The sequence below is a fragment of the Cavia porcellus genome, unplaced genomic scaffold (genome assembly GCF_034190915.1).
Source record: "Cavia porcellus strain 051 isolate PalLab524CR breed Dunkin Hartley unplaced genomic scaffold, mCavPor4.1 scaffold_7, whole genome shotgun sequence".
In the NCBI taxonomy this organism is placed as follows: domain Eukaryota; kingdom Metazoa; phylum Chordata; class Mammalia; order Rodentia; family Caviidae; genus Cavia; species Cavia porcellus.
The window spans coordinates 57626787-57654590 of record NW_026947490.1 but is presented as its reverse complement, the minus strand read 5'-3'; positions in this window follow the sequence as shown (position 1 = coordinate 57654590).

The window sequence follows — 27804 nt, the reverse complement described above, 5'->3', positions numbered from 1 at the left end:
CAATGTGTGTGCACCACTATTAAAAAAAAGTTTTAAAACTGCAATAAAAGCTGGGAATATAGCTCAGTGGTAGAGCACTTGCCGAGCATGAATGAGGGCCTGGGTTCAACGTGCAGCAACAGAAAAAAAAAAAAAAAAAAAAAAAAAAAAAAAAAAAAAAAACCAGAAAAAAAAAAACAACTAAAAAACAAACTAGAGGGATACGGAAGAAAATTTGGAGGTTAGGACGAAGTGAGGGTGCTCTCTCCACTATTTAAAAGAGGAAGAAGAAAAAGAAGAAAAATAACCCTCATTTTTTCACTAAGAAGTTCCAAAATATTTTTCCAGAAATAAAATTTTAAAACTACATACATACCGCAGACACAAATCTCTGAGATGGATGCCAAGTACTACTCTGAAACCATGTGAATTTTTCTCTCATACATTTGTCAGCCTGACTCCAAACCATTTTATTCTTGCTTCATTTCTGTCTCTGTTCAGTCTGTTTTTAGTTAGTTGCTTCTTGGCATAGCTTCCGTTGGAACTGAGGGTACTTTTTCTTTTCTTTTCTTTTTTTTCCTCCCCTACACTTTTCATTTTTATTTCTTTCCTTTTTAAAATTTCTCTTTTGGTGTTCTTTCTTCTGGGCTGTGCAGAGACTGCACAAAATTGCCATGGCCGAAGTAAACAGCTGGAAAGCCCAATAGGGTACCTCCATCGGGTGGTGCAGAGAGGTGGAGAAGAGGTTCCCCAAGGCTTCAGGCCTGACTCAGGAGGTAAACTCCGAGCCCTTGGGGACAGATGCCTGGAGCCATTCAGTGTGGAGGACCTCCTTGGGAAGAATTCTTCAACTTCCTTGTAAAAATTTGTTAAAAAAGAATGCTTTTTTTTTTTTAACCCAGAGAATAGAGATTACTGTATTCACTTATTTATAGTACTATGTAACATTTTATTAGAATTTTTTGAAAAACAAACGAACAAACTGGTCATCTTACAATGTTTCAAATTGTGGAGATATGAGAAATAGTGATTCTAGTCCTGTAGTCATGCACAAAGACCTGAAAGGAAGATGGTTGGGTTTTTGTTCGTTTGTGTTTTTTTCCCCTAAATCCAAGCAAATATGTCTCACAAAAATATGAAGTAAATTTTGACGAGCATCACAATTATGTTGTATTATATAAAGCAGAATGCACCATCAGGGCACATCTTTGTCCTTTTTGGCTTAGGGACTTGATGTGGACTGTAGCTACTGTTATGTTCTGTCCACCAGTGTCTGATCGGACTTCAGAAAGGCCACTTATCAGAATATGCTCATGTGTTTCAGATTAGCCTGTAAGAGGGAAAAGGCCAAGTCAGTTCTTCTAACAGTTGGAGTGTTACTTATCTTTGAATTAGCCTTGTAGTCTAATGGTATAGTAGAAACCAGCCTCTTTCTATTTTGATCTGTCCTGCTCACAGACATTCTGTATTTTTGGAAGAATTACCACCTAAGTAAGAAGCCCATTCAGACTTCAGGTAACACTTGATGGGAGCAGATTCTTTGTCTCTTGCTCCATCAGCAATTTTTTAAGAGATGAGAAGAAAGTCATTTTTGATGATGTGCATGGGACTTAGAAGCAAAATAAAAATCTCCACTGTGTATAGAAATTTTTAAAATATTTTGCTAACTTTAGGAACCAAAATTAAAGAACTTATCACACAAGTTCAAAGACTGATGAGATAGGAAATCACCTCAGAGTTATAAGAAGTGTGAATTGGAGTGATCTGGCTGGAACATTTGCAAGGATTGCTCAAAACCTTCTCGTCTTTATTTTTGCAGCCTGGAGGATGTCACTTCAATCACTTTGCAGCTACTCCACCAAGGATTTTTGAAATGACCTGTGGCTGTGATGACAAACACACTCAGCAGCGATGGAACAGAACCTGTGGCTGTGTCCACATGGTGCCGAACATCGGTCAAAGCTGGAACCATTAGACCAATGCCTTGCTTTTTCAAACACACAGATCTTTGGCTTTGTGAAAGGAAACCATGCCAATAGCTGGCCAGGTCATTCATTCTGACATTTATCATCATGTAGCTATAGTCTGTGACTTGATACATCCATGTCTTCCCACCATGGAAAGAAAACTACTATATAATGATAGCTGGTCTAAGAGAAATAAGCTAGAGGAAAGTTGCAAATGAATAAAAATGGTGATATAAATATCCATGTATCTTCACTATCCACAAAAATATAACACAAATGTACACATATGTAAACGTTGATAAAAAAGTCCAGTTAGACCAGAATTTGACCTGTATCTTTAGTTATTTGGTATATTATTAGAGCCTTACTCATTCATAAGCCAGATAATTCCTATAAGAATAAGGCTACAAAAGTACAAATTTCCTGTTTGTGAATCTGTAAGTCATTTTTCCTTCTACTGCTTGAGATATTATTTCTGTAGTTTTACTTATATACAGAGTATAGTTCAAAGGCCCTGCTAAAGCACAGAATATTGTTAGATTTGTTATATGCTCCTGAAATACTTGAGATATATATTCATTCAAATTTCCAACTTTAACTTCTAAAGGTATTGTTAGCTTTTTCAGCAGAAATGAAATTTTTGTTCAAAGAATATATGATTAATAACTTTAAATTAGTAAACCCTCAAGTCAAGATGTTGAGAATAAATATTTTATGTGTGGATAAGATAGTACATTGGTCAAGGGGGTTAATATATATTCATTAGGAAGAGGAGGAATGAAGAAATACTCTTAATGTGAAAAACCATACTGTGGCTGACTTTTTGAAAGACAGAGACTCAATGATTTCTAAAATGTTTTCTAGAATAAGTAGAAAGGAAATGTTTACACTGCTTAGTAAAAGTTGCTTTCGAGAAACACACAGTATCCCACCCCATATGTAGGCCTTTCCCCATGCCTGGCATTCTCAGAAATTCTCTTGGGTACAAGGCATGGTCATCGACCCAGAGCAGTGGAGCCCCACAGAGTTGCGTTGTGTCAGTCATTCATTTTCCAGTAATAATTCCTCCTCCTATTTCCTCAATTTTTAAATGCAGCTACCCTTAGGTCATACATACAGAAGAGGGCATTCATTTCCAAGATATTATAATTAAGTCACTTTTAGATTAGAAAGAATCAACATTTTCAAAACAATGCCCTTAAATTATCTGTGCAAAGACATGTGTGTGCTATATAATTCCAAGTAAGTTTGGGGTTGTGTGGGATTATCTATAAAGTTATAAATTACATTCTGTAAGAAAACACTTGAAATGGATACTGAGAAACCATATAATTAAATAAAAATGGAAAGACTTTGAACAGATCCAGACTAGTGTAAATGGTTTCACAGACATAGGATTCATGTTTTAATTTTAATAGTAATAAAATATTTTGATTATGTACAGTCATTAAAAAAACTCAACTTAAAAAGCATGGCACTTATGCACATGTTTACCATTTAAGGACAGATTTTAATGAGGCATGGCTAAAATCCCACAAAGGTTTACATGTCAAAACTGTTTCATTATAGAGAATATTTTCCTTTCTTGATTTTTAAAAACATGAGACATTTCGAGCATGTAGAGGGTAAGAGGGAAGAAGTGTTTTGAATAATATGCACGCAGTTTGAAGGTAGATTCCCTTTTTCTTTTTTATTTCATTCTACTGAGAAGAAAAATGAAAACATTTGTGGAGTGGTTGAGCTGCACCAATAATCAGATGTAACCTGGAGTCACTATAACGATAACTTAGGATGCTATCAGCAACCCTGTCATCCTCCAGCACCTGTGGATATTTCAGATGTTTTCCACATACGATGTATTTGCTGAATCAGATAAACCTTTGGAAATTCTGTTTGTCAAAGCTGCAACATTAAGCACTTCATAATTTTGAATAGGCAATTTTTAGTGATTGCAAATGATACTGTACCATCGAAAACAAACTTAAGACGTAAAAACAAGAAAGAAATAAAAGAAAAATGAGAAAGAAGAAACAGAATAAAACAAAACAATGTAAAACAGGAAATAGTCTGAAAATGGAGAAATAACGGAGAAAGAGCAAAAAGAATAAAGTTAACAGCAGATCAAAAGAGTCTGATAAAAGAATCAAACATAAATTTAAAAACATGGAGGTAGGCAAACACCGCAAACGGAGCCTTGACAAACCCAGCTCTTCAAACTGTCTGCTGCTGCATGCAAGTGTAGTTTTGAAGAAAATTGGTTACAGCAGTTCGTGCTTTCCAAGAGCAGGACGGAGAAATAAGGTTTGAGTCTAAAAGGTCTCTGCACAGAGCTGCTTTTTCCACCTTTTCAATCCCTGCTCCTCCTCCTAAGCATATGGAATCCATCTCACTCAAGGACACGGCCTGGAAGAAGGGCTTGGGGAAAGGAGGGCTGCTGCTGGCTGTTTTAAAGGCATGCCACAGGAAAGTTTTATTTCCAATTGATTGGTTACAAATCAGATAAATATCGCTTCTAATGAAAGCAGCTTTGAACTGATGGAAATGCTATCTATAGGAGTCTGGGGTTTATCAGAAGTCAAATGTAGCTTTAATCACATCAACATGCTAATTACAACAAACAATAAAAGCTTTAAGAAATGATTGTGTGGGTTTTATTACTATTGACAGTCACTGAGGTATATTTATTTCGGGAGGTAATTGTCAGAAGACTTTCTCCAGAAAGACTTGTTTGTATAATTAAGTGTGTGTTATGCAAGCTTATCTGCCCATCGGCTCCTGGTGGTTATGTTTCTCCTCCCCCAATGCCTCAGAACACAGAGGCAATTAAAAAAAGAAAGGCTCAGGAGATGGCTTTTCAGTAGTTCATTTGTGAAGGATAAAGAAATAAAGGGGCTAATGTGTGCTAAAGACACTGAGACAAGAATAGGGAAAAATTAGAAGAGAAGTTCATACTCTTTTATTTACAGTGTAATTGGTGAGGGAGGGGATGAATTTTTCTTTGGTCAGACAGTGGTTTGGGGTAATTCAATTTAAGAATATGTGATAAGAATACAATTTAAGAATATGTGATAAGAATGTGACAAAATGGAAAATGGCAGGAAAATATGGTAACATATGCGCCAGCACTAGAGGTCTGTTATTACTGTGTTACTGTTATGTAATTCTCAAAATCCCTTTAGTTCTAAAAGTTTGATAACGTCATCTCAAAATTATAGACATAGATGCTTTTCCATCCAATAAACAACAAAGGCAAACTGATAGTTGCTCCTCCAGGCATTTTTTAAGGCCCAGACACCTGAAACATATTTAATTTTTTTCCATTTTACTTTTAATGACAAACTCCACTGTGGTTGGATTACAGAGGGAAAAATAAACCTTCCAAACTATAAACTATTTTTGTGCCATAAAGAATCATTTAACGGCAAAAGGGGAAAATAGCTAATTTAAAATATATCATTATTATATCAAAACGTGTTGGGCTGAATTTGATTCTTTCCATTTCCAAATATTGGCCTCAGTTCAGTTTCCATTTAATTCAAAGCAATTAAAAATGTGACAAATCCTTGATCAACTTTTTACCCTTAAACAAGGTCAGTTTTTAAATTGTCACATTTTAATGGGTTCAGGCTCAGTTTATGCAAGAGACAATCAAATGTTTGCTTTAAAAAGCCCTATAAAACATAAGAGCTTTTAACCTTTTGAGTGCATTAATAAAATGCTAATGACATCATGGCCAAGACCACATTTGGAGGTCCCCAAAACTCCAAATGACTGTTGTGAAAAGAAAACAGAATTTTAATCAAATGATCTGTTATTTTAATGGCCACTTACAAAACAGGAGATTTATTGAGAAGCATAAAGTTTGTTTGCATGAGTGCAGCCAAAGCTTTTAAGAATTACCTTCTCCTGCCCCCACCTCCAGGTTCTTGCAACATAATACTACCAAATATTTGCGAATTGTGACTCAAGTCTGCAGTCTTATTTCTCACAGAAAATAAAATAGAGGCTGGAGAATGAAAAAAAGTGGTGCCAATTTGTCTGCCCAGGCTCTGACTTTGGATGCGAAATTTTTTTCCCTTTTCAGAGCAGGATTTGGTGGGAATGTTTCTCCCTTCGGGGTGAGATATCTGATATCCATCCTGAGACTAGTCATAAGGCAAAACTTTCATGTAAAACTGCACAAGGGGAAAAAATTTAAGTCTTTGGGTAAAATTCTCGTCTAAATTTGCAGCAGATCTCCCATTTCCACTGAGCAATTATGGCTGTTTTTACCATTTGTGATTGCAAAACACACTGATTTTGTTAAGTTATTTCTGATAACTTGAGAACCTGGGAATCTGTTCCCTTCCCCCAACTCTTCTTCCTCCCCTTTGAATCTCTGGTCCTCATTTCTTCCTCTCCTGTCTGAAAGTGCTATCCAGTGACCCCTGGTGCTGATTAAAGTTTCTTGGGTGACCCTGAATGCATTTTATTACATGGCTGGTCATAAAACCTGCCTAAACTGCTGGCTTATCCAAACTCCTGCCTCTTCTGTGGAAAGCCCCACAGTAAGTCCAACTTCAGAGAGAGAAAGTATAAATAAGCAAGCCAAAGGAAGATAGAGAAGGCTTGAAGCAATCTTTATGGATGCCAGAGAGCCTCCTGGCAGATGAGAAGAAACAACTTAGAATGAAGACAAGTACCTGCAAGTGTTCTAGAGGAAGTCAAGAGTGTGGGGCACACGGGTAAGTGGCAACGCAGGAAAAATGAAAAAAGCCAAACAAACAAACAAAAAAACCTCTTGATTGTTTTTGTTTTCTAAAATGAGTGTTACAATATTGAAGTAGCTAGAAGGTACTATAGTTTGGATCTTGAATATCTCCCAAAGGCCCCTGTGTTAAGGGGGTGGCATTATTGGAAGATGAGGCCACGTGAGAGGCCTTTAGTTCACTAGGAACACGTAGTTGGAGGAGACTGGTAGGATGCTGGCCTCCTTCTTGCGATCCCTTTTGCTTCTCGGCCATGAAGTAAGTGGTTTTACTCTGCCTGGTGCTCCTGTCATGAGGTGATGCCTTTCATTGGCCCAAAGTATGCGGAACAAGAAGTCATGATCTGGAACTTCCAAAACTATGAACCAAAATAAAATTTTTCATTGTTTGCTTGCTTGATTAATTGTATTGGTGGGGTAGGGATGTGGCTCAGTGATAGAGCTCTTATCTTTTATGTACAGCGCCCTGGATTTCAATCCTCAGAACCACACACACACACAAAAATATGGTACTGGTGATTGGATCCAGGGCTTTTGTACTGTGTTGCATTCCCAACCTTTCTTTATGTTGGGGGACAGGGTCTCACTACATGCATGGCTAAACTGCTCCAACTGGGCTTGAACTCTCACCTCAGTTTCTCAGAACTCTGGGATTGCATATGTTCACCATCATGCCTGGCCATCTCAGGTAGTTGCTTATAGTCATGAAAAGCCGACTAACACTCAAGCTGGAAATAAGGTGTAGCTAACACAGACCAGTGTGACATCTCTGAAAACAGCATACTTCTAAGATAAATCCTAAGAAAATATTTACCGAGCTTCTGGAAAAACACGAGATCCTAGGACCCTTTGTATATGTGTATGATTACTACATCTAAGATGAGGGGTATATTTGGTAGTATTATGTTGCAAGAACCTGGAGGTAGGGGCAGGAGAAGGTAATTCTTAAAAGCTTTGGCTTCACTCATGCAAACAAACTTTATGCCTCTCAATAAATCTCCTGTTTTGTAAGTGGTCATTAAAATAACCCCCAAAGCCAACCCCTTCATACAGGGGCCTTTGGGAGATATTCAAGATCCAAACTATAGAACCTTTCGCTACTTCAATATTGTAATACCCATTTTAGAAAAAGAAAACAACCAAGAGGTTGTTTTTCATTTTTCCTGTGTTCCCACTTACCAGTGTGGGAATGACGAGGGGTATAGATGAGGGGAATGGTTCTATTGGTGACCTAAAATTACCAAGCCCTGGTTTTTCCTTGGTACTAAAACTAATGTGCATGCATGTGTGTGTGTGTGTGTGTGTGTGTGTGTGTGTGTGTGTGTGTGTATCAAATCCAACTTAACATTTGGAAGCAAAAAGGGTTTTAAATTACATCTCCATTTAAGATATATGCAAATAAATCAACAGGATTGGTTTGACTCCTGAGCCACACTAGGGTTCAGTTAGAATATTTGCTGAAACACATCCATCACTTTGGGTTCTGTCAGCAAAGTGCTGCAGGTTGTCTCACTGGCTATAAGATAGAGTGCTCATGTACAGTGATCTCCTCGCATCTGTCTAGCCAATGGCAGTAAAGATCCACAGAGAAAAGAGAAGCTTATGTCTTTGGCACCTTCTCTCCTGCAGGCTCCCATTTCAGAGACTGTGAAGCACTGAAAGCAAGTCCAGACCCTGCTCAGAGGGAAGACATGGTATGTTTATTAAATACTGTGCACAGTCTTGGTTATTCTTAGATAGAATCCCAAGTATGGTAATATCAAGGACCCAGCATGAATCGGGGGCATCTGACAATTAAAAGGTAATTCGTGATAGGTGTTGGAATCATTAATCATTTTCTTTGCATTTTTCAAACTCTTAAACTTTTCGCGTATTAGTCTGTTTTGTTCAAACAAATACAAAGTAACTATGAATTCAAAGATGGAAGACTAGAGATGTTGCTCTTGCTCTTTACTCACTTATTCTTTTTGTAAAGTCACGAAAAAAAGGTCAAGCATTCCCACAAGGACCCCATTAGTAGAAGTAGGGTTTATGTCTTATATGTGAAATGAACTGGTGTTATACTTCATTTAAGTCTGGGTTTAATTTGTTTCACTCAGATATTAGTCCTAGCATATGATAAGTCTGATAAACAATGATATTGAGCAAGTGTTACAAAATTTTATACACGCGTATTTACTGTACTTAAAGTTCTGTTTATCCATTTTATGGATAGAGGTGCTAAGAAGGCAAAAAGAATATAGTGCCTGGAGAAGCAGCCTATGCCTCCCTGGAAACCGAACTCTGAAACGCTCTTGCTGCTGTCGGTCAAGCACCTACTGAGCTAGGCATTTCATAATGTAAACACATCAGTCATATTACAAGTCTGTGATGTACATACGGTCATGCTGTGTGCTGGAGTTCTGTGGCACAATAGTGAAGCAGAATATAAGAAAAAGTGAAAGTGGCCTTTTTATTTAAAAGGTGTGGAGAAGAGCCCACAACCAGCTATGGTTTGGCTTTCTCCTTTTGCCAGATATGAGGGTGTACGTTATATGTGACCTTTGACCAGATGTGGTGCTTAGGCAGGCATGGATGATGATTGAGGAACTGATTGGAATTTTTTTTTTTGCACTCACTGGGAAAGGAAGGAGAAAGTGGCCGTCAGAGTAAGCATCCCTGATTTGGCTTTCCACCATGTTGAACTACTGCCGTAATGTACTGTAATTTATTCTAGGGCAAAACTCTTTTGCTGTGTCTATAGATGAGGAAAATGGGGCTTAAAAACCTAGGAAGTTGCTGAAATTTCCATTGTTTTTAGGTGGTAGAGTCAGGAATTAAATCCTGGACAATCTGACCCTTTGCTCTCCCTTTGAAGTCAAATCACTCCTTCGTCAACAGCTCTTCTTCAACTTTGCCAAGTTCCAGATGTAGTATTTAGAAGAAAAAAGATTCATTCAATAAGTAAGTGTACATTTGATTGCTTAGTTTTTTCACTGTCTTAGATCTAGGATGTATGTTAGCTCAAGGTTATTTCCTCCATCAAAATATCCTGAGTAAATTAAATTTCTATCACAGTGACAAAAGACCCGAGATAAAGCAAAGTAACAATGGAAAGATTTATTGAACTGGTGTTATGCTTCATTTTAGTCTTGGCTTAATTTGTTGCACTACAGATTTAATGAAATCTTTATCAAAGTATCAATGACGTTTTAAACAGAAATAGAAAATTCAGTTCTAAAATTCATATGAAATCTCAAGAGACTGTGGATAACCAAAAGTATCAGGAGAAAGAATAAGAAAGATAAAATTGTCATTCTTTTATATTTCAAAACTTGCAAAAAACCTATAGTAGCACATAAAATTTTCTCCAAAAAGGCTACATACTAGCCCATAAACCATGCTTCAGTAAATACAGGCAACTGAAATTATCCCATGCATACTATCAGATCAGAATTCTATAAAACTAGAAGCATTTGCAAAGGAAGTAACAGAAATTATGCAAAAAATAGAAATTAAACAATACACTCCTAAGTAATCATTGGGTTATGGAAAAAATTAGACAATTCTCTGAATCAAACCATAATGCCAGTAATATACTAGAAACCATGTGATACAATGAATTAGTCTAAGAGGGAAAAATATATCTGTAAATGCCCACAACAGTAAACAGAGTGACCCCAAATTAATAATAATGCACTCCAAGGACTTAGACAAACAAACAAAATTCAAATCCAAATCTAGTGCAAGAAAGAAAATTATTAAAATCAGTACAGAAGTTAATTAAATTGAGATCAAAACCACAAAGAATCAATAAACTGAGGAGTTGGTCCTTTGAACAAATAAACAAAATAAATTAACCTTCAGCAAATCTTATACAAAAAAAAGAAATGACCCAAATCAATGCAGTTAAAAATAAAAAAAGGTGAAATTACCATACACCACTAAATCCAGATTATTAGCAACTACTTTATAAATCTGCACTCTAATAAAATATAGAGTTCAGACTAAATGGGTGGATTCCTACAAGCATATGAATTATTGAAACTGAACGTAGGATATGTAAAAATCTTGAATAATCTAATAGTGATTCATCTTGGGAATGCAAGGATGGTTCAATGTACACAAATACAATCATATGAACAGGAACAAGGACAAAAATTAGGTTATTATCTTAATGGACACAGAAAAAGCCTTTGACAAAATTCAACGTCTATTCATGTTAAAAACTGAAGAAAAAAGTCATAGAATTACTTTATCTCAATTTGATAAAAACCACTTGTGATCAACCACTCAGCAGCAGCACATTAAATGGGGGACAAACTTTTAGCTTTTCTTTTAAAATCAGAAATAAGACAAAGATGCTCACTATACAAACCAATGACAAAAATATTAAGTGGGGAAAAGTTGCAAACTTTTTTCTATAAAAGCAGTGATAAGACAAGCGTGTCTGTTATCACCACATCTGTTCAATTTAATACCTGAAACATTAGCCAAAGCAATCAAGCAAGATAAATAAATAAAGGGCCTATATGAGAAAGGAGAAGTCAAATTACCAGTATTAATGAATGACATGATCTTCATCTAGAAGGCCCAAAAAATGCCACCCAAAGACTCCTAGAATTAATAACCTAGCAAAATACAAAATCAATACACAAAAATCAGCAATATCTCTGTATACCAATAATTAACTCAGAAAAAAATTAGGAAAACAATACCATTCACAATAGCAGAAAGAAAAATTATGTATATAGGAATTACAGAAATGGAAGATGTTTATAACAAAAACTGTTGTACTCTGAAAAACAAAAATGAAGATTACCTATGTTCCTGTATAGGCACAATTAATATTGTCAAAATAGCTATACTTATAAAACTGCTATGCATATTTACTGCAATCTCAATAAAAATACCAACCAATATCTCTACCAGAAGTATAGATAGCAGTTCTAACAGTCACATTGTACCAGAAAAAACTCCAAATAGTAAAATTTCTTCTGGGCAGCAAGAGGGAAGAAAGAGATATCACAATCCCAGACTTCAACTTATATTAAATTATGTTGTAAAACATCATGGTACTGGGACAAAAACAGATATGTGGAGTAGTGGGACAGAATGGAGGATGCAGAAACACATTCAGCTACCCGATCTTTCACAAAGGGGCACAAACATCGAGATGGCCTCTAATAAATGGTGCTAGAGAAACAGGCTATTTACATATACATTGAATCTAGACCCATATCTCTCATCAGTTACTAACCTATAATAAAATAGATCAAAGAACTAAATATTAAAATAGAAACAGGTAACCTTCTAGAAGATAAAAGCGGTAAAATTCTTGAAGTCATAGACATAAGAAGAGAATTTCTGATCAGAACCTTATTTGCACAGGAAATAATATCAAAAATCAAAAGGTAGGATCATACCAAATTAAAAGACTTCTGCACAGCAAAAGAAACAACCAACAGAGTGAAGACACAACCTAAAGAGTGGAAAAGTATTTTGCCTGTTATTCATTGGATAGAGGAATAATATATAGACTATATTAAGAAATCAAAAAATTATAGACCCCAAAATAAAAGACCCAATCCAAAAAAGGCAACTAGAATGAATACACACTTTGCAGAAGCACAAATGATTTAGAAAAAGAAAAAAGAAAAAAAGTCTTCAACATTTCTAGCCATTAGAGAAATGCAAATTAAAATAGCACTGAGTTTCATCTCAAGAATAGCTATCTTAAAGAAATCAAAGAATATTGTTGGTGAGATTGTAGACTAGTATAACCATTATGGAAATCAGTATGGAAATTTCTCAAAAACTAAAACTCAAAATTCCATTTGACCCTTCCAGGTATCATCCCAAAGAAGTTAAAGATATCACATTACAGTGATAAATGCATACCATGTTTATAGCAGTATAATTTATAATGGCTATATCTTAGAAGCAGCCTACACAGTATGTCCATCAACAGATGAATGGATGAAGGAAATGTATATGTACACAGTATAGTAATACTCTACTCTAAAGAACAATAAGCTTCACTCATGTGAAGTACAGTGGATGCTGCTTGAAACCATGAAATTAAATGAAATAAATCAGACACACAAGCTTAAGTAGTGCATAGTTTCTCTTATATGAGAAACCCAAGTTATGAGTAATTTAAAGAGCAAAATAAAAGATAGACATGTGGAAAGAGAGAGATCTTTTGACAATGGGCAGGAAACAAATGGAAAGAGGGAGACAGGGATTGAGAAAAAGTATAATTTGTTATACACGTGTACCAACTCTTCACGATGAATGTAATCAATTTATAATGCAAACATATACAATAGAAATAAAACTTTAAAAATAAAATAACAAAAGGAAGGAGGTATAGTATTGAAAGTCCCCAAACAAGGCAGTATCAGCACAAAGACAGACACATACAGTAATGAAATAGAAAATTCAGAAATAAGACTCCATGCATACAGTCAAAACTGTTTTCCATAAGAATGTCAAAGCTGGATTTGATAGAACATACTTGTAATCCTAAAACACTGGAAGGCCAAAGCAGGAGAATCTTTGGTCCAATTTGAGCAACCTAGCAACTTTGAAAGCTCTACCTCGAAAAACCGTCTGGAGATGAAGCTTAGTGAAGAGGCCCTGAATTCAGTCTCCCCTGAGGCATACTCATGTGTACAAAGAGCATTCGATAAACATTGAATAAAATCTTTTCAATAATTGTTCTGGGAAAATATGCTAGTCACATGCCAAAGAAGAATGTTGGACCTTTACCAAAAACCATATAGAAAAATTAACTCAAAGTGGTTTGATAATCAAAATGTAAAATCTAAAACCATTAAACTTTTAGAAGAAAACATAGGAAAATCTCCCAGAACATTAACTCTGACAATGATTTATTAGCTGTGGAACCAAAGGACAGGCAAAAACAATAATAGAACAAGCAGACAAATTAGACTTAATGAAATTTTTAAAGTTTTATGCATCAAAAGAAACTGAGTAGCCAGACAGAGTTTGCATATCTATAATCCCAGACAGGGAGATCTAGGCCAGCAGGGGCTGCATAGTAATTTCAAGGCCAACGTGAACTATGTAACAAGGCCCGTCTTTAAAAAAAAGAATAACCTGGTCCGTGTGGGATGGTGCTTGGGTGCCCTATTACTGTGGAGCTCAGCAGGCTTGTTTCCCAATGGAGATAAAGTTTTTCCTAAAGTGGAGTTTTGTCTAAAACCATTTTTATTAATGCACCTAGTAATAGCTAGCTTTGAAAGAATCCTTCAGGGAGGAGGAGCAAAGATGGTGGATAGATAACAACTGGCTACAGAGCCTCCTTGAGATAGTCAACTTAGAATTCAACATAATACAGAGTGGGGAGCTCCAAACAGAGGGAGATGAATTCTCTTGTCCCAAGAAGAAATTAAGGTGACTTGCCGACCATCCGAGGTCCCCCCGATTTGCCGAGGTCCCACTGTCCCGTGCTTCGACTCACTGGAGGCGCGGTTAGGGGATCAGCAAGCTGAACAGAGAGCTGAGTTGGCAGGGTGCCTACATCGACCTGTGGTGAGTGACTGGAGTGGAGTCATTCCATAAATATGGGGGCTCCAGCAGATGACGTTCTGGGACTGGGTAGGACTGGCAAGTACAAGGGGCAGCAGTGACTTCAGTCAGTTGTTCCCTTCCTGAATGGGATTGGTAGAGTGAGCTAGGCCTGGGTCACGTGACTTGGCTGAGACCCAATAGGTTATCTGAGGTCAAGTCCCTACAACGGTGGTGCAAACTAACCACACTAACCCAGTGAAGTCTCAGAAGTTTGACTGATCCGGAGAGGAGGCGGTGCAAAGTAATACAGTGCAGGCCACAGCAGCTTGACTGATCCAAAGGGAAGGGGCCAACATACACTGTCCCTGTCTGCAACATGGCAATGGGAAAGGTCATCTAGCCAGCACACTTCAGAAGAATTGTAACCAATAAAGAAAGAAACTGGGGCCTCCTGGAAGAAGCAAAAAAAAAAAAAAAAAAAAAAAAAAAAAAAAGATGGGAAGAGGAGGCAACAACAAAAAGTCCCCAGGTCCCAACCCTAAGAACATTGACTCAGGACAGGTAAATATAAAGGAGAATGAGAACAGCAAACATGCAATATCAGACACAGCACCAGTGAACATAAAGAGATATTTTTGGGACCTTGTAGACCAGTTCAAAAGTGAAATATTTAGCCAAATAAAGCAAGATATAAGAAGATTAATAAAAGAGATACTAATCACCCCTCCAGCAGACACAGACAAAAGAAGGGAGGAACTCAAAGGAGAGAACCATTTAATGAAGAATATAAAAAAAAAATAGAATACATGAAGCAGAATCAAAGAGATCACCAGGAAATTAAAAACTTTATGGAAAGAGAGCAAATCAGCTTGAAAGAGACTAAGGATAGATTATCCAAACTGGAGGAAAATTTTGCAGTGTGGGAGTATGGAAGGGAAAACTTTTTAAAAATGACAACGAAACAAGCAGTAGCAATACAAAGGCTAGAAGACAACAAAGGGATCTCTAACTTGAGAATAAAGAATGTGAATGAAGAAGTTGGGGTACAAACAAAGGAAATACAAAGGTTATTCACACAAATAATTAAGGAAAACTTGCCCAGCATAGGAAAAGGAAATGATATTTTGATATATGAGGCATACAGAACTCCAGTGACCTACAAACAAAACAGAGCTACACCCAGGCATATAATAATCAAGATCCCAGAAATTCAATGTAAGGACAGAGTATTAAAAGCTGTTAGAGACAAGAAACAGATAACCTATAAAGGAAGGCCCATCAGAGTAACAGCAGACTTCTTGACACAAACCATCAAGTCAAGAAGAGCCTGGAGCGAAATATTCCAAGCCCTGAAAGAAAATAACCTCCAGCCCAGATTGATATACCCTGTTAAACTGTCTCTAGAAATTAATTAATAAACACGATGCTTCCAAGACAGAGAGGAACTTGGAAAATCCACAGCCACCAATCCAACTCTACAGGGAATACTGCGGGGGCATTCTAGAGGGATAAAAAAGTACTAGGACTCCAGGAACAGTGGCAGAGAGGCCTCAATGAATGGAGCAGAAAACAGAATGAAGAAGATAAGCAGACAAGGGGCTGGGGATTTAGCTCAGCAGCATAAGTGCCTGCCTTGCAAGCAGGCAGTTGTGAGTTCGATCCCTGGTACCAATAAAAACAAAAAAGACAAAAAAAAAAAAAAAAAAGAAGATAAGCAGACAACTGATGGCAAAAAAAGAGCATAACAGAAATGAGGCAGAGAGGATTTTATACAAAACTGGTATGATTGATAGTATCAAGTCTGAGAGTATAGGCAACTATACTGAAGATGACAAGACTCTACGATACACATTCTGGTTTGATAACTGCCGGTTTTTGAAGTTCTATACTATATACACAGTTGTGTTTTTATTAATACTATTATGTACTGATATATTCAGTTATATTATGTCTGATGTTATAGCCAATTCTATTGGAGATAATAAGAGACAACACAGCAACCATGGTAGAACTTTTTGTACAATGGTTTTATATGTTTATTTCATTTCATATGTTTATAGGAATAAGTTTTGTTTTGCCTTGCTTTGTTTTGTTTCTCCCTGTAATATAGAAAGAATAGAAATACATGTTAAGACTCATGCATGTGTAGAATCTATAAACAATTTATGAGAACTGATCTCATGACACATGATGAAATGAACAGATACTTTGAAGAAAAAGAGACACTAAAATACCCAATGCTGATCGTGGAGTGTCATAATGTGAAATCCAGCAATAATATTATTCTTTGTTCAGAATGATATTAGCCTGCTTTGGTTTATTCAATCTAAATATAATTGAAGATATAGATAACTGCATGTATGTTTAAGTGTATAGGATTGATAACCATATTTCTGAGTTTTTGTTGGATAGTTGAACAGAACTGGTTGCAGTCTCATTGTTTGTATCCCCACTTTTTAAGCTCCACTTTGGTATCTTGAATAACTATTTGTAAGAAGACAATCTGTAATCATCAACTAGTAATTTATTACTGTTATTTTTTCTTTGAAATTATGTATTATTCCTACCCATTTACAGTTTTATTTAGTCTTTCTTTAAACTAAATTTTTTTTAAAAAGGTACTACAAGTACCCAGTGCTGATCACAGAGTGCCATGATGTGAAATCCAGCAATACCGTTATTCTTTGTTCAGAATGATTTTAACTTGCTTTAGTTTGTTTAATCTAAACCTAAATGAAGATATGGATAACTGCATGTATGTTTAACTGTATAGGATTGACCACCATGTTACTAAGTTTTTGCTGGACAGTTGAACAGAACTGTTTGCAGACTCACTGTTTGAATTTCCACTTTACATGTTCCATTTTTGTATCTTGAACAACTATTTGTAAAATGACAATATGTAAACATCAACTAGTGATTTCCTACTGTTTATTTTTTATCTGAATGTATGTATTATTTCTATCTATTTTCTGTTTTGTTTAGTCTTTCTTTAAAGAAAATTTTTAAAAAGGAAGAAAGGAAGAGAGAGGAAGGGAGGGAGGAAGAAAAGAAAGGAAAGGAAAAAAGAAAGAAAGTAAAAGAAAGAGAGAGAGAGAGAGAGAGAGAGAGAGAGAGAGAGAGAGAGAGAGAGAGATCACCTACAGAATGGGAGAAAAACATTTTCAACTCTTACCCATAATAAAGAATTAATATGTGAAATGTATTGAGAACTCTTAAAATTCAGCAATAGCAAGACAAGCAATATGATTCAAAAAAAGCAAAGGAATAAAAGAGATGTCTCTCCAAAGAAGATATACCAATGACCAGTGAACATATGAAAACATGTTCAATATTTAATCATCAAAATGGCTGAAACTAAAATGACGTACCATATCAAGCATTAGAATGGTTAGTGTACAGAAACAAAGCCATTCAAAACAAAACAAAAAGCAAGGATAACAAGTGTTGGCCAGAATGTGGAGAGAGTGAACTCTTTCACACCATTAGTAAGAATTTAAAATAGTATAGTTAACAAGAAAACAATATGATGTTCTCTAAAATAAAATTTATTCATTTATTTGTTTTACCAAATTCATTTTGTTCAAGGATAGAAAGAAAGAAAGAAAGAAAGAAAGAAAGAAAGAAAGAAAGGAGAGAAGGGAAGAGAAGAGAAGAGAGAAGAGAAGAGAAGAGAAGAGAAGAGAAGAGAAGAGAAGAGAAGAGAAGAGAAGAGAAGAAGAAAACTACAACAAAATTTCAAAACATGTCAACCAGGAGGCAACAATGGTGTATACATTGCACATTGTCATCCCCAGATCACTCACCCAGAGCACAAGACACCTGCATTCAATGGTCTGGACAACACCAATACAAATATTACTCTCAAGTGAACTCTGAGAAATCAGTAGTATAAATATGTTAACTATTTATATATATATATATATATATATATATATATATACATACACATACCTATTTTTTCTTTTAGCTTCTCACATTAATGAAACAATGCAATGTTTACACATGTAGTCTTATTTATTTCACTAATGTTCATGTTTTCAAGGTGCATCCATTTACTTATAGAAGTCCCCTGTTTATCCTTCTTTATGGCTGAGTAGTACTCCATTGTATAAAAATACTCCATCTTTTTTTATCCATTCTTCAGTCAATGGACATTTAGGTTGTTTCCAAGATCTAGCTATTACAAACTGTGCTGCTATAAACATGGGTGCACGTATATCACTGTGTATAATATTTTTAATTATTTGGGAAAATACCCAGAAGTGGAATAGCTGGGTTGAATGAAACCTCCAGTCCCATTTTTTGAGGAATCTCTACACTGATTTCCACAATGATTGCACCAGTCTGCACTCCCACCAACAGTGGAGAAGTGTTCCTTTCTCCCCACAGCCTCTCCAGAATTTGTTGTTGTTTGATTTCTTGATAGTTGCCATTCTTTCTGAGGTGTGGAATCTCAGCATTGTTTTAATTTGCATCTCTCAAATGACCAGTGATGTTGAATATTTTTCATGTATTTATTTGCTGTGCATAATTCTTCATTTGAGAGGTATCTATTCATCCAAGATGCCTATTTTTAGATTGGGTCTTTAAATTTGAGATGCCCAATTTTTTTGAGTTCTTTATATGTTCTCAATAGTAATCCTTTGTTTGAGGAAGAAGAGGCAAGCATTTTTTCCTCATACTATGGGTTGTCTATTCATTCTGTTGGCGATTTCTCTTGTTGTGCAAAGGCTTTTCAGTAAAGATTATCTGTTCCAATTTGCTGCAGGATTTTTATCATAAATGGGTGCTGGACTTTGTCAAAAGCTTATTCTGCATCTATTGAGATGATCATATGACTTTTGTCCTTGGCTCTGTTAGTATGATGCATTACATTTATGAATTTACATGTTGAACCATTCCTGCATTCCTGGGATGGGTCCCACTTGATGATGGTGTATAATTTTCTTAATGATTTGCTGCAGTCTGTTTGCCAGGATCTTATTGAGGAATTTTTTATCAGTGTTCATTAGAGACATTTGCCTGCAATTCACTTTCTTAGTTGGGTCCTTCTCTGGTTTTGGTATCAAAGTAATACTTGCTTCCAAGAACAAATTTGGGAACATTGCTTCCATTTAAATTTCTTTAACAGGTTTGAAAAGTAGTGGTGTTAGGTCTTCTCTAAATTTATTGTAGAATTCAGCAGTGAATCTGTCAGGGCCTGGGCTTTTCCTTGTTGAAAGGTTTTTAATTACAGTTTTTATTTTATTTATTGATATTGGGTTATTTAGAATTTTGTATCATCTTGATGCAGCTTTTATAATTCATATGAATCTAGGAATCTGTCCATTTCTTCCGTATTTCCATCTTATTAGAATATATAAAGTTTCAAAGTAGATAGACATAGTTTTCTGGATTTCTGCAGGGTCTGTTTTGATTTCACCCTTTTCATTTTTAATTGGATGGATTCGCATGTTTTATTTCCTTTCCTTTTCTTTTTTGATAATTTTGGCTAAAGGCTAAATAAATTTGTCAATTTTATTTAATCTTTCAAAGAGCCTATTCTTTGGTTCATTGATTCTTTGTATTTTTTTTAGTCTCCAGTGTGTTAATTTCTGCTCTGATCTTTACAATTTCATCATTCTTATGAGCTTTTACCTTAGCCTAGTCTTCTTTTTCTAGAAGTTAAATTGTTTATATGCACTTGCTCTATTTTCCTGATATGAATATTTACTGCTAAAAATTTCCTTCATAAAACTGTTTTCGTTGTGTCCCACAAGATCTGGTATATTATATTCTCATTATCATTCAGCTGTAAAAACTGTCTAATTTCTTCTTTAATTTCATCTGTGACTCATTGGTAGTTCAATAGGGTGCTATTTAATTTTCATGGGTTAATGAAGTTCTTTTGATTTCCTTTGGCATGTGTTTCCAATTTCATTGCACTGAGGTCTGATAGTATGTATGGGTTGATTTCAATGCCTTTGCATTTACTTAAGCATATTCTATGAGCCAGTACATGATCTGTTTTGGAGACTGTGCCATGTACAGCTGAGAAGAATGTGTATTCTGATATGGTGAAGTAGAACACTCTATAGACATCTACTAAGTCCATTTGTTTAAAATTTGATTTAGTTTTAATATTTCATTATTGATGTTTTGCCTACTTGATCTGCCTTTTTGTGACAGTAGGATATTGAGGTCTCCAAATACAATTGTATTAGGGCTTATCTGATTTTTCGTATCTGTTAGTAATTGTTTTATATGTTTGGGTGCACTATATTCATTGCATATATATTTATGACTGTTATCTCTTCCTCTTGGATTGTTCCTTTTTATGAGGATGTAGTGACCCTCTTTACCTTTCTTAATCAGTTTTGCCTTGGGCTGGGGATTTAGCTCAGCAGCATAAGCACCTGCCTTGTAAAGCAGGCAGTCGTGAGTTCGATCCCCGGTACCCATAAAAAGGAAAAAGACCAAAAAAAAAAAAAAAAAAAAAAAGTTAATCAGTTTTGTATTGAAATTCACTTTCTCTGAAAATGGAATAACTACCTCTTTTTTTCTAGGTTCCTGTTGCATTGAGGGTTGTTTTCCATCCTTAGACTTTCAGTGTATGAATTTCTTTTTGACTTAAATGTGTTTCTTATATGTAGCATATTGTTGGATATTGCTTTTTGATCCATTCTGCCAGTCAGTATGTTTCTCTTGGCTGGTGAATTGAGACCAATAATATTGATGGATATGTACTGACTTATCCTTGTCATGTTATTTTCCTATTGTTGCCCCCCCCCCCTTTCCCCTCTCATTAATTGTTTGCCTTCCTTGATGTATTTCTTCTTTTGGAATTAATGGAGCTGTGGTCTCTATTATCTCTCATATCTTTCTAGAATGTCCTTCCGAACATTTTGGAGTGCTGGTTTTGTAGTCATAAATCTCTGATGTTCTTTGTCATAGAAATATCTTATTTCTCCATCAATTTTGAAAGATAATTTTGTGAGATATATCAATCTGGGTTGAAAGTGGTTTTCCTTTAGTTCTTGAAGTACTTTCCTCCAAGTTTTCCTTGACTTGATAGTTTGTGCTGAAAAATCAGCTGAGATTCTGATGGGCTTTCCTTTTTTATTCTTTTTTTTTTTTTTTTTTTTTTTTTTTGTCTTTTTCATTTTTATCGGTACCAGGGATCGAACTCACGACCGCCTGCTTGCAAGGCAGGTGCTTATGCCGCTGAGCTAAATCCCCAGCCCCCGTCTTTTTCAGTTTTTATCGGTACCAGGGATCGAACTCAGACCGCCTGCTTCAAGTCAGGCGCTTATGCCGCTGAGCTAAATCCCCAGCTCCGGGCTTTCCTTTATAAGTAATTTTCCATAATAGCTTTTAGGATTCTACTTTGTGTTGAATTTTTGGAATCCTGACTATGATATGCCTGGCTGTAGATGTTTCTTGATCATTGCTAACTGAAGTTCTATATGCTTCACTTATATGTCAAATTCTTTTTCTCTACCATGAAAGTTTTCCATCACAATGTCTGTGAACATTTTTTAAATGTTATTTGTGGTATCTCTTGCTTGTTTATCTACTCCAATTAATCTTAAATTATTCTTTTTTGTCTCTTCTAGCAGCTTCTGGATTGATTTCTTATGATCCCTTGTTACTTGTGAGAAATCTTTCTTTTCCTAGTCATCTTCTGTATGCCTGTCTTCAGTATCTGAGATCCTGTCCTCACATTGGCCTAACCTACTTTGAATATTTTCAGTGGAGTTTTTATTCTCCCACATATCTGCTTGAATCTGCTTTATGGATTCCATTTCTTTCCTGTGCTGTGCTTCCATAATTTGATTAAGCTCATCGCGCGCGCGCGTGTGTGTGTGTGTGTGTGTGTGTGTGTGTGCACCTAACTTCGCTAACTATGGTTTTATACTTTGATAGTCTCTGTACTTATCTGAGAGATTACTTCTGATTTGTTGTTTCCAGAGCCTCATTCAATTGCTTTGTTTTTTTCCACTTCAGAGAGACCTTGTGGGGGGCTTTCAGATTGTCCCACCTCATTGGCCCCTGGTTTTACCTTTTGTGAACTGGATGTCTGGGATTGCATCTTGTTTAAGTGTCTTCTCATTTCATTTCTTTTTTTAGTTTAATTCCTGGGTTGATGCTTGTAAGTTGGCTATGGTGAGTTGCTTTATTGGTGGTATTTAGGACCCTTAGATCATGATTATTTCTCCATGTGTAGATGGCTTTGGGTTTTGAGTCTGTGGGAAGATCTTACTTCTTTGTTGGAGATGAGTTGTTGTTGCTTGTTTAGCCTAGTCTCTGCGTCTTTGGCTCTATACTACAGTATTTTCTTTGATCACTGGTTAATCTCAGTCATGGAGTATCAGGGCAAATAGCTGTTTAGAACAATTATGTCAATTTTGGATATAGTGATAACAATAGCATCATACACAGCCTAGAAAACAACAAACTGAGCTAACTCTTAATTTGCAAATAATCTAGATTAACAAAATGTAAAACAAACCAGATAATTATATGTGATATATATATATATATGTCCATAATATGCCAATTTTTCCCTTGGGATTAAAATTTAAAATGGATTAAGGAAAAACAGAGAAGTGGAAGAAGAGAAAGAGATTACAATAAGGTTAGAGTACAAATGTAGATCATGCCAACTTGGGGAGACTGGTACAGAAGACTGAAGGAAAAGAGAAATGGAAGAGATAAAAGGAAAAACAGAACAGAACCACATCCACAAAGAGGTTAGGAACCACATTCACTTTCATCAATAAAATGAAGGAGGAAGAGAAAAGAAAAAACCAAACTAAATTTTAAAAAGCAATACAAACAAACAAACAAAAGAAATGAAGAAAAAAAGAAAAATAGTCCACTTCCAAAATTCTGGCTGGATTCTCTAGCAGACAGAGTGTGGAGACTGGAACTGTGCCACTCTATCCCAGCAAGGCAGCAGTTGCTTTATGATGGAGTAGTGGACAACCTCAGCAGGCCTCCCCTGAGATCAGATTTATTTGGCTAACCACAGTCCAAGCAATTTCCATGGGTCTGCACCCAGCTAGGAGCTGCTGGAGGAAGCCGGCAGCAGTTCTAGCTTCTGGATTTATCCTGTCTGATTTCCAAATGGCTCTCGCTTGTGGGATGACTAAATCGCTGCCCTCGCCACCAGCTAGTGCAGTTCTCCATGTCTGCTGCTCCTCTCCTCTGCCACGTCTCTCTGCAGAGGCCTCCAGATCATCAGCCATCACCATCATCGTGACCATGTGTCCTCAGGTTCAAGGAGCTCCTCTCATGCGGTGAGTCCATCTCAGGGAGAAGGTGCCACCACCTACCAACTTCTTCACTGAAGTTTTCATTTTTGCTCTCTGTGTGGACTTTGACTCAGACTTCAGATTCTTTCTGGGTTCAGAGGACCCACTCCCTTCCTTGTTGTCTTTCTCACAATGCTATATTCCAGCATCTGGATTATGACTCTCAGAGAGGCTGTTTTCTCTGCTGCTTAATACTCTGCCATCTTCACAGAAGTCTCTAAAATAAATTTAAAGATTCAACAATATCTACTAAATATAAAATATACAAATATTGAACAATATTTTCTACACTCTTAATAAAAAAGAAAAATATCATAACCTAGCAATTCCAATGTTAGGCATCCATCCAAAGGAAATACAATTAGTATGTTGAAAATAACTGGGCAACTATATTCACAGAAGCATTATTCATTATAGCTAAAGCATGAAAGCAGCTTGAGTGTTCTTCCATGGATGAATGAATAAACCAATTGTGGTACACACACACACACACACACACACACACACACACACACACACAGTTAAATACTCAGTCTTAAAAGGAAGGAAATTTGATAGATGCTACACATGAATGCACTTGGGGACATTATGGTAAGTGTAAAAAGTCACTTACCATTGTCAATGGCAATCAAGCAACTCTATGTTTTCATTTCTATGAGATACTTAGGGCAGTAAAAATGATGGTACAGAAATAGTAGTTTTCAGAGATAATCTGAAGTTTGGTTGGGGTAGAAGGTTTGAGGAGTTATTGTTTCATGGATACACAGTTCCAATTTTGCAAGATGAAAAGAGTTCTGGCGATAGATAATGTAAATGGTTACATAATAATATAAATATACTTCATACAATCAAAATGAATTTACAATGGCAAGACAATAAACTTTATGTCCAATGCAAATAATTGAGTAAAGACTCCTTCAAACTGTTTTCTAAAGTGATTGCAACATTTTACTTCCCTATCAACAGTTTTCAAATATTCAAATGTCTTAACAGTCTCTGCAACACTTGGTGTGGTTAATCTTTCTAATTTTAAATGCTTCTAGGTTTGAAGCATTGTCTAAAGTTTTAATTTTCATTTCTCTAATGATTTTGAAATTTTCATTTACTTATTTTCCATCAATGTATTTTTTTAATCCAGTGCTAATTACACATTTTTGCATTTTTTTTCCTGGTACTGATTATTTGAACCAAGGGCCTTTGCATTGAGTTACATCCCAGTTCCAGGCCCTTTAATTTTTTTTTGAGATACATCTTGATAAATAACTTGATAAATTTTCCAGTCTGGGCTTTATCTTGCAATCCTCCTGCCTCCGCTTCCAGAGTGCTGGGATCACTGGAGGGCACTATCATATCCAGCTTCTTTTCCAGTCAAGCTGTTTATTTTGTTATTATTGGATTTTGAATCTTCTTTCTATCTCCTAGATATGAATCTTTTGTCAAATGTGATTTTCAAATACTTTCTTCCAGTCAAAAGTTTATATTTTCATGATTATTTCTCATTTTGAGACAGGGTCTTACTATGCCGTTCAGACTGACCTTGCGCTCACTTTGTAGCCCAGGCTTGTCTTGAACTTGCAAAGATCCTCCTGCCTCAGCCTCCTGAGTGCTGGGATTACAGGATCACAACACCATACCAAGTTTTAACAGCATCATCGAAGATAAATTCTCAATTTTCATTAAGTCCAGTGTATCAATGTTTTCTTTTATAAATCATGCTGTCAATATTATTAATTAATAAATATATAAATTGTTATATTAATTAAAATGTTTATCTAATTATTCTTATCACTATTTATTATTTTTGGTCACCTGCCTCACTAAAAGTCATAAAAATTTATTTTTAGGTAATAAAGTTTTCATCCAGAATTTCAATCCACATTTTTATAGTTTTAGACATTATACTTACGTCAATGATCAATTTTGAGGTCTTCTTTAAATAGTACAAAATATAAATTAAAGAAACCTCTCCTACAATTCGATATCCAGTTGTTCAATGCTTTCTTGAAAATGATGGTTTTCAAAAAAAAAAATTAAATTACGTAACTGCAGTGACAAACAAACAAAAAAAAAAGAAAATGATGGTTTTCCTCATTTAATTGCCTTTGTACCTTTATCAAAACTCAATTAACATGTATGTAGGCCTTTTCAGGACTCTCTATTCTATGTATTATGTATTTGTCTTATTTGCCCCAATCATACTTCCTTTCTTGGTTACTATATTTATAATAAGTCTTGAAGTCCAGCAGTGTAAGTCTTCCAACTTTGTTCTTTTCCAAAGCTGTTTTGACCTTGCATTCTTATAGAAAGTTTAGAACCAGTTGCCAACTAAAAACTGTCTGGATGAATTTTGATTACTAGTGCACTAAATTTATAAATCAACTTGGGGACATCTGACATTAGCGATGTGTAACCATTGACTCACAAGCATGCTGCATCTCTGTCTCAGATCTTTACTTCTACTCAACAGTGTTTTATAACTGTGTATGTGCTGCACATCTCTAACAAAGTTTCTCAACTATCATGTACTTTTGATGGTATTTAAATATACACATATATTTTAATTGTCCAAGTTAATGGACTTCACAGTGACATTTCATACATTCATTTATTGTACCTTGACCATGTCCACCTTCCACTCTACCCTCTCTTGCTCACCTTCTGTCTGCTTCCTACTAGTTTCTTTCCATTCCCTAATTTTTCCTCTTCTATTTTCTGGACATTTATTTTAACTAAATAAATTGGTATAAAATGGCTCACAATATTCACTAATTAAGTTTTAAGTGATTATAAAATCAGTAGTGAAGTCATTTACTTTTGATCTTTTAAAAATTAACACATATAATTATTGCTCCTATTTTGTGGCTGTAATGCAATGTTTTAATTCATGCATGTGATATATAATGATCAAAGTGGAGTAACCAATGTCTTAGTTACCTTTTACTCATTATTGAGACAAAATATCTGACACTCAAAGTTAGGGAAGGAAAGGCTTATTTCTTGCAGTTCTTGGAGATTTCAGTCTATACTCAGTTGGCTCCAACTGGCAGGGTGGTGTGGTGGACTGCCATTCATGGCTGGCTGCAGACAGCAAGGTGTGAACCAGCAGGAGAGAGAGACACACAGACACACACCTTCTTCCCGCCATTACATAGTATGCTGACTCCACCCGTAAGCAGGTGTAACACTCACACCACCAATCCAAGTGCTAGATTTGGTTGAGTCCATAATTCATGAGGCTTAAGGGCCACTGATATACACCACGATGCAGCATTACCAACCCTTATCATTTCTTTGCATTCAAATCCTTTAAACCTCTTTCTTCTAGTTTATTATAAAATATGTACGTAATAGACTATTATACAAAATGTATCACATATTATAAAATACTTACTATGCTGTTGTAGACTATAGTCACCCTATGTTGTAGAACACAAGAATTTATTCTTCCTATAAAATACTAAATTGTATTTTGATATATATTATACTGCCTCTTTAGGTTTTCCCTCACCCTTTCTAGTCTAGAAATCATCTTCCTTCTCTCATTATTTGTTTTTAGCTCCAAAATACAACAAAACATGAATTACTTGTTTTTCTTTGTCTGGCTATTTTATTTAACATAATATTCTACAGTTACATTGCTACTGCCACAAATGACAACATTCATTCTTTTTGGTGACTGAATCAAATTCATATATATATATATATATATATATATATATATATATATATGTTTCTTCATCCATTCATCTACCAATGGATATTTAAGTTTATTACAAATTTTAGCTATTATAAACACAACTGAATAAACACAGGGGAGAGATACCTCTATAATATGCTGATTTTCTTTGAATACACAGTGAGTAGTGAGCTAGTTGGATCATATGATAGTTCTATTTTTAGTTTTCTGAGGAACCAAATTGTCCAGGCTGGGTTTAATTCTGTGATTCTCCTGTTTCTCTCTCCCAGAGTTCTGGGACTATGTGCATGCACTACCCCACATAGCTTCTCAGTGCTTAATTTTGTTGCCTTGTGGTGGTTGTCTGCTCTGCCCTACAGAAATGATGGTGTTGTTGGAAAGCACTTAGTTCTCTTAAAGAATATCTGATGTCCGTTGACCCCCAGTTGATCTGTTTTGCTCCTCAGTGCACTCTAATGCTTTGTCCTAAATATTCTAGCCAAATCCATTTTTTCCCAAAGTTTTTCTTGATTCTTCAGAGAATATATTTTTGACAACATCAGTTTTTATTTATTCATGCCCACATTGTGGCTTTGCATATGCCCGACCTTGGAAACT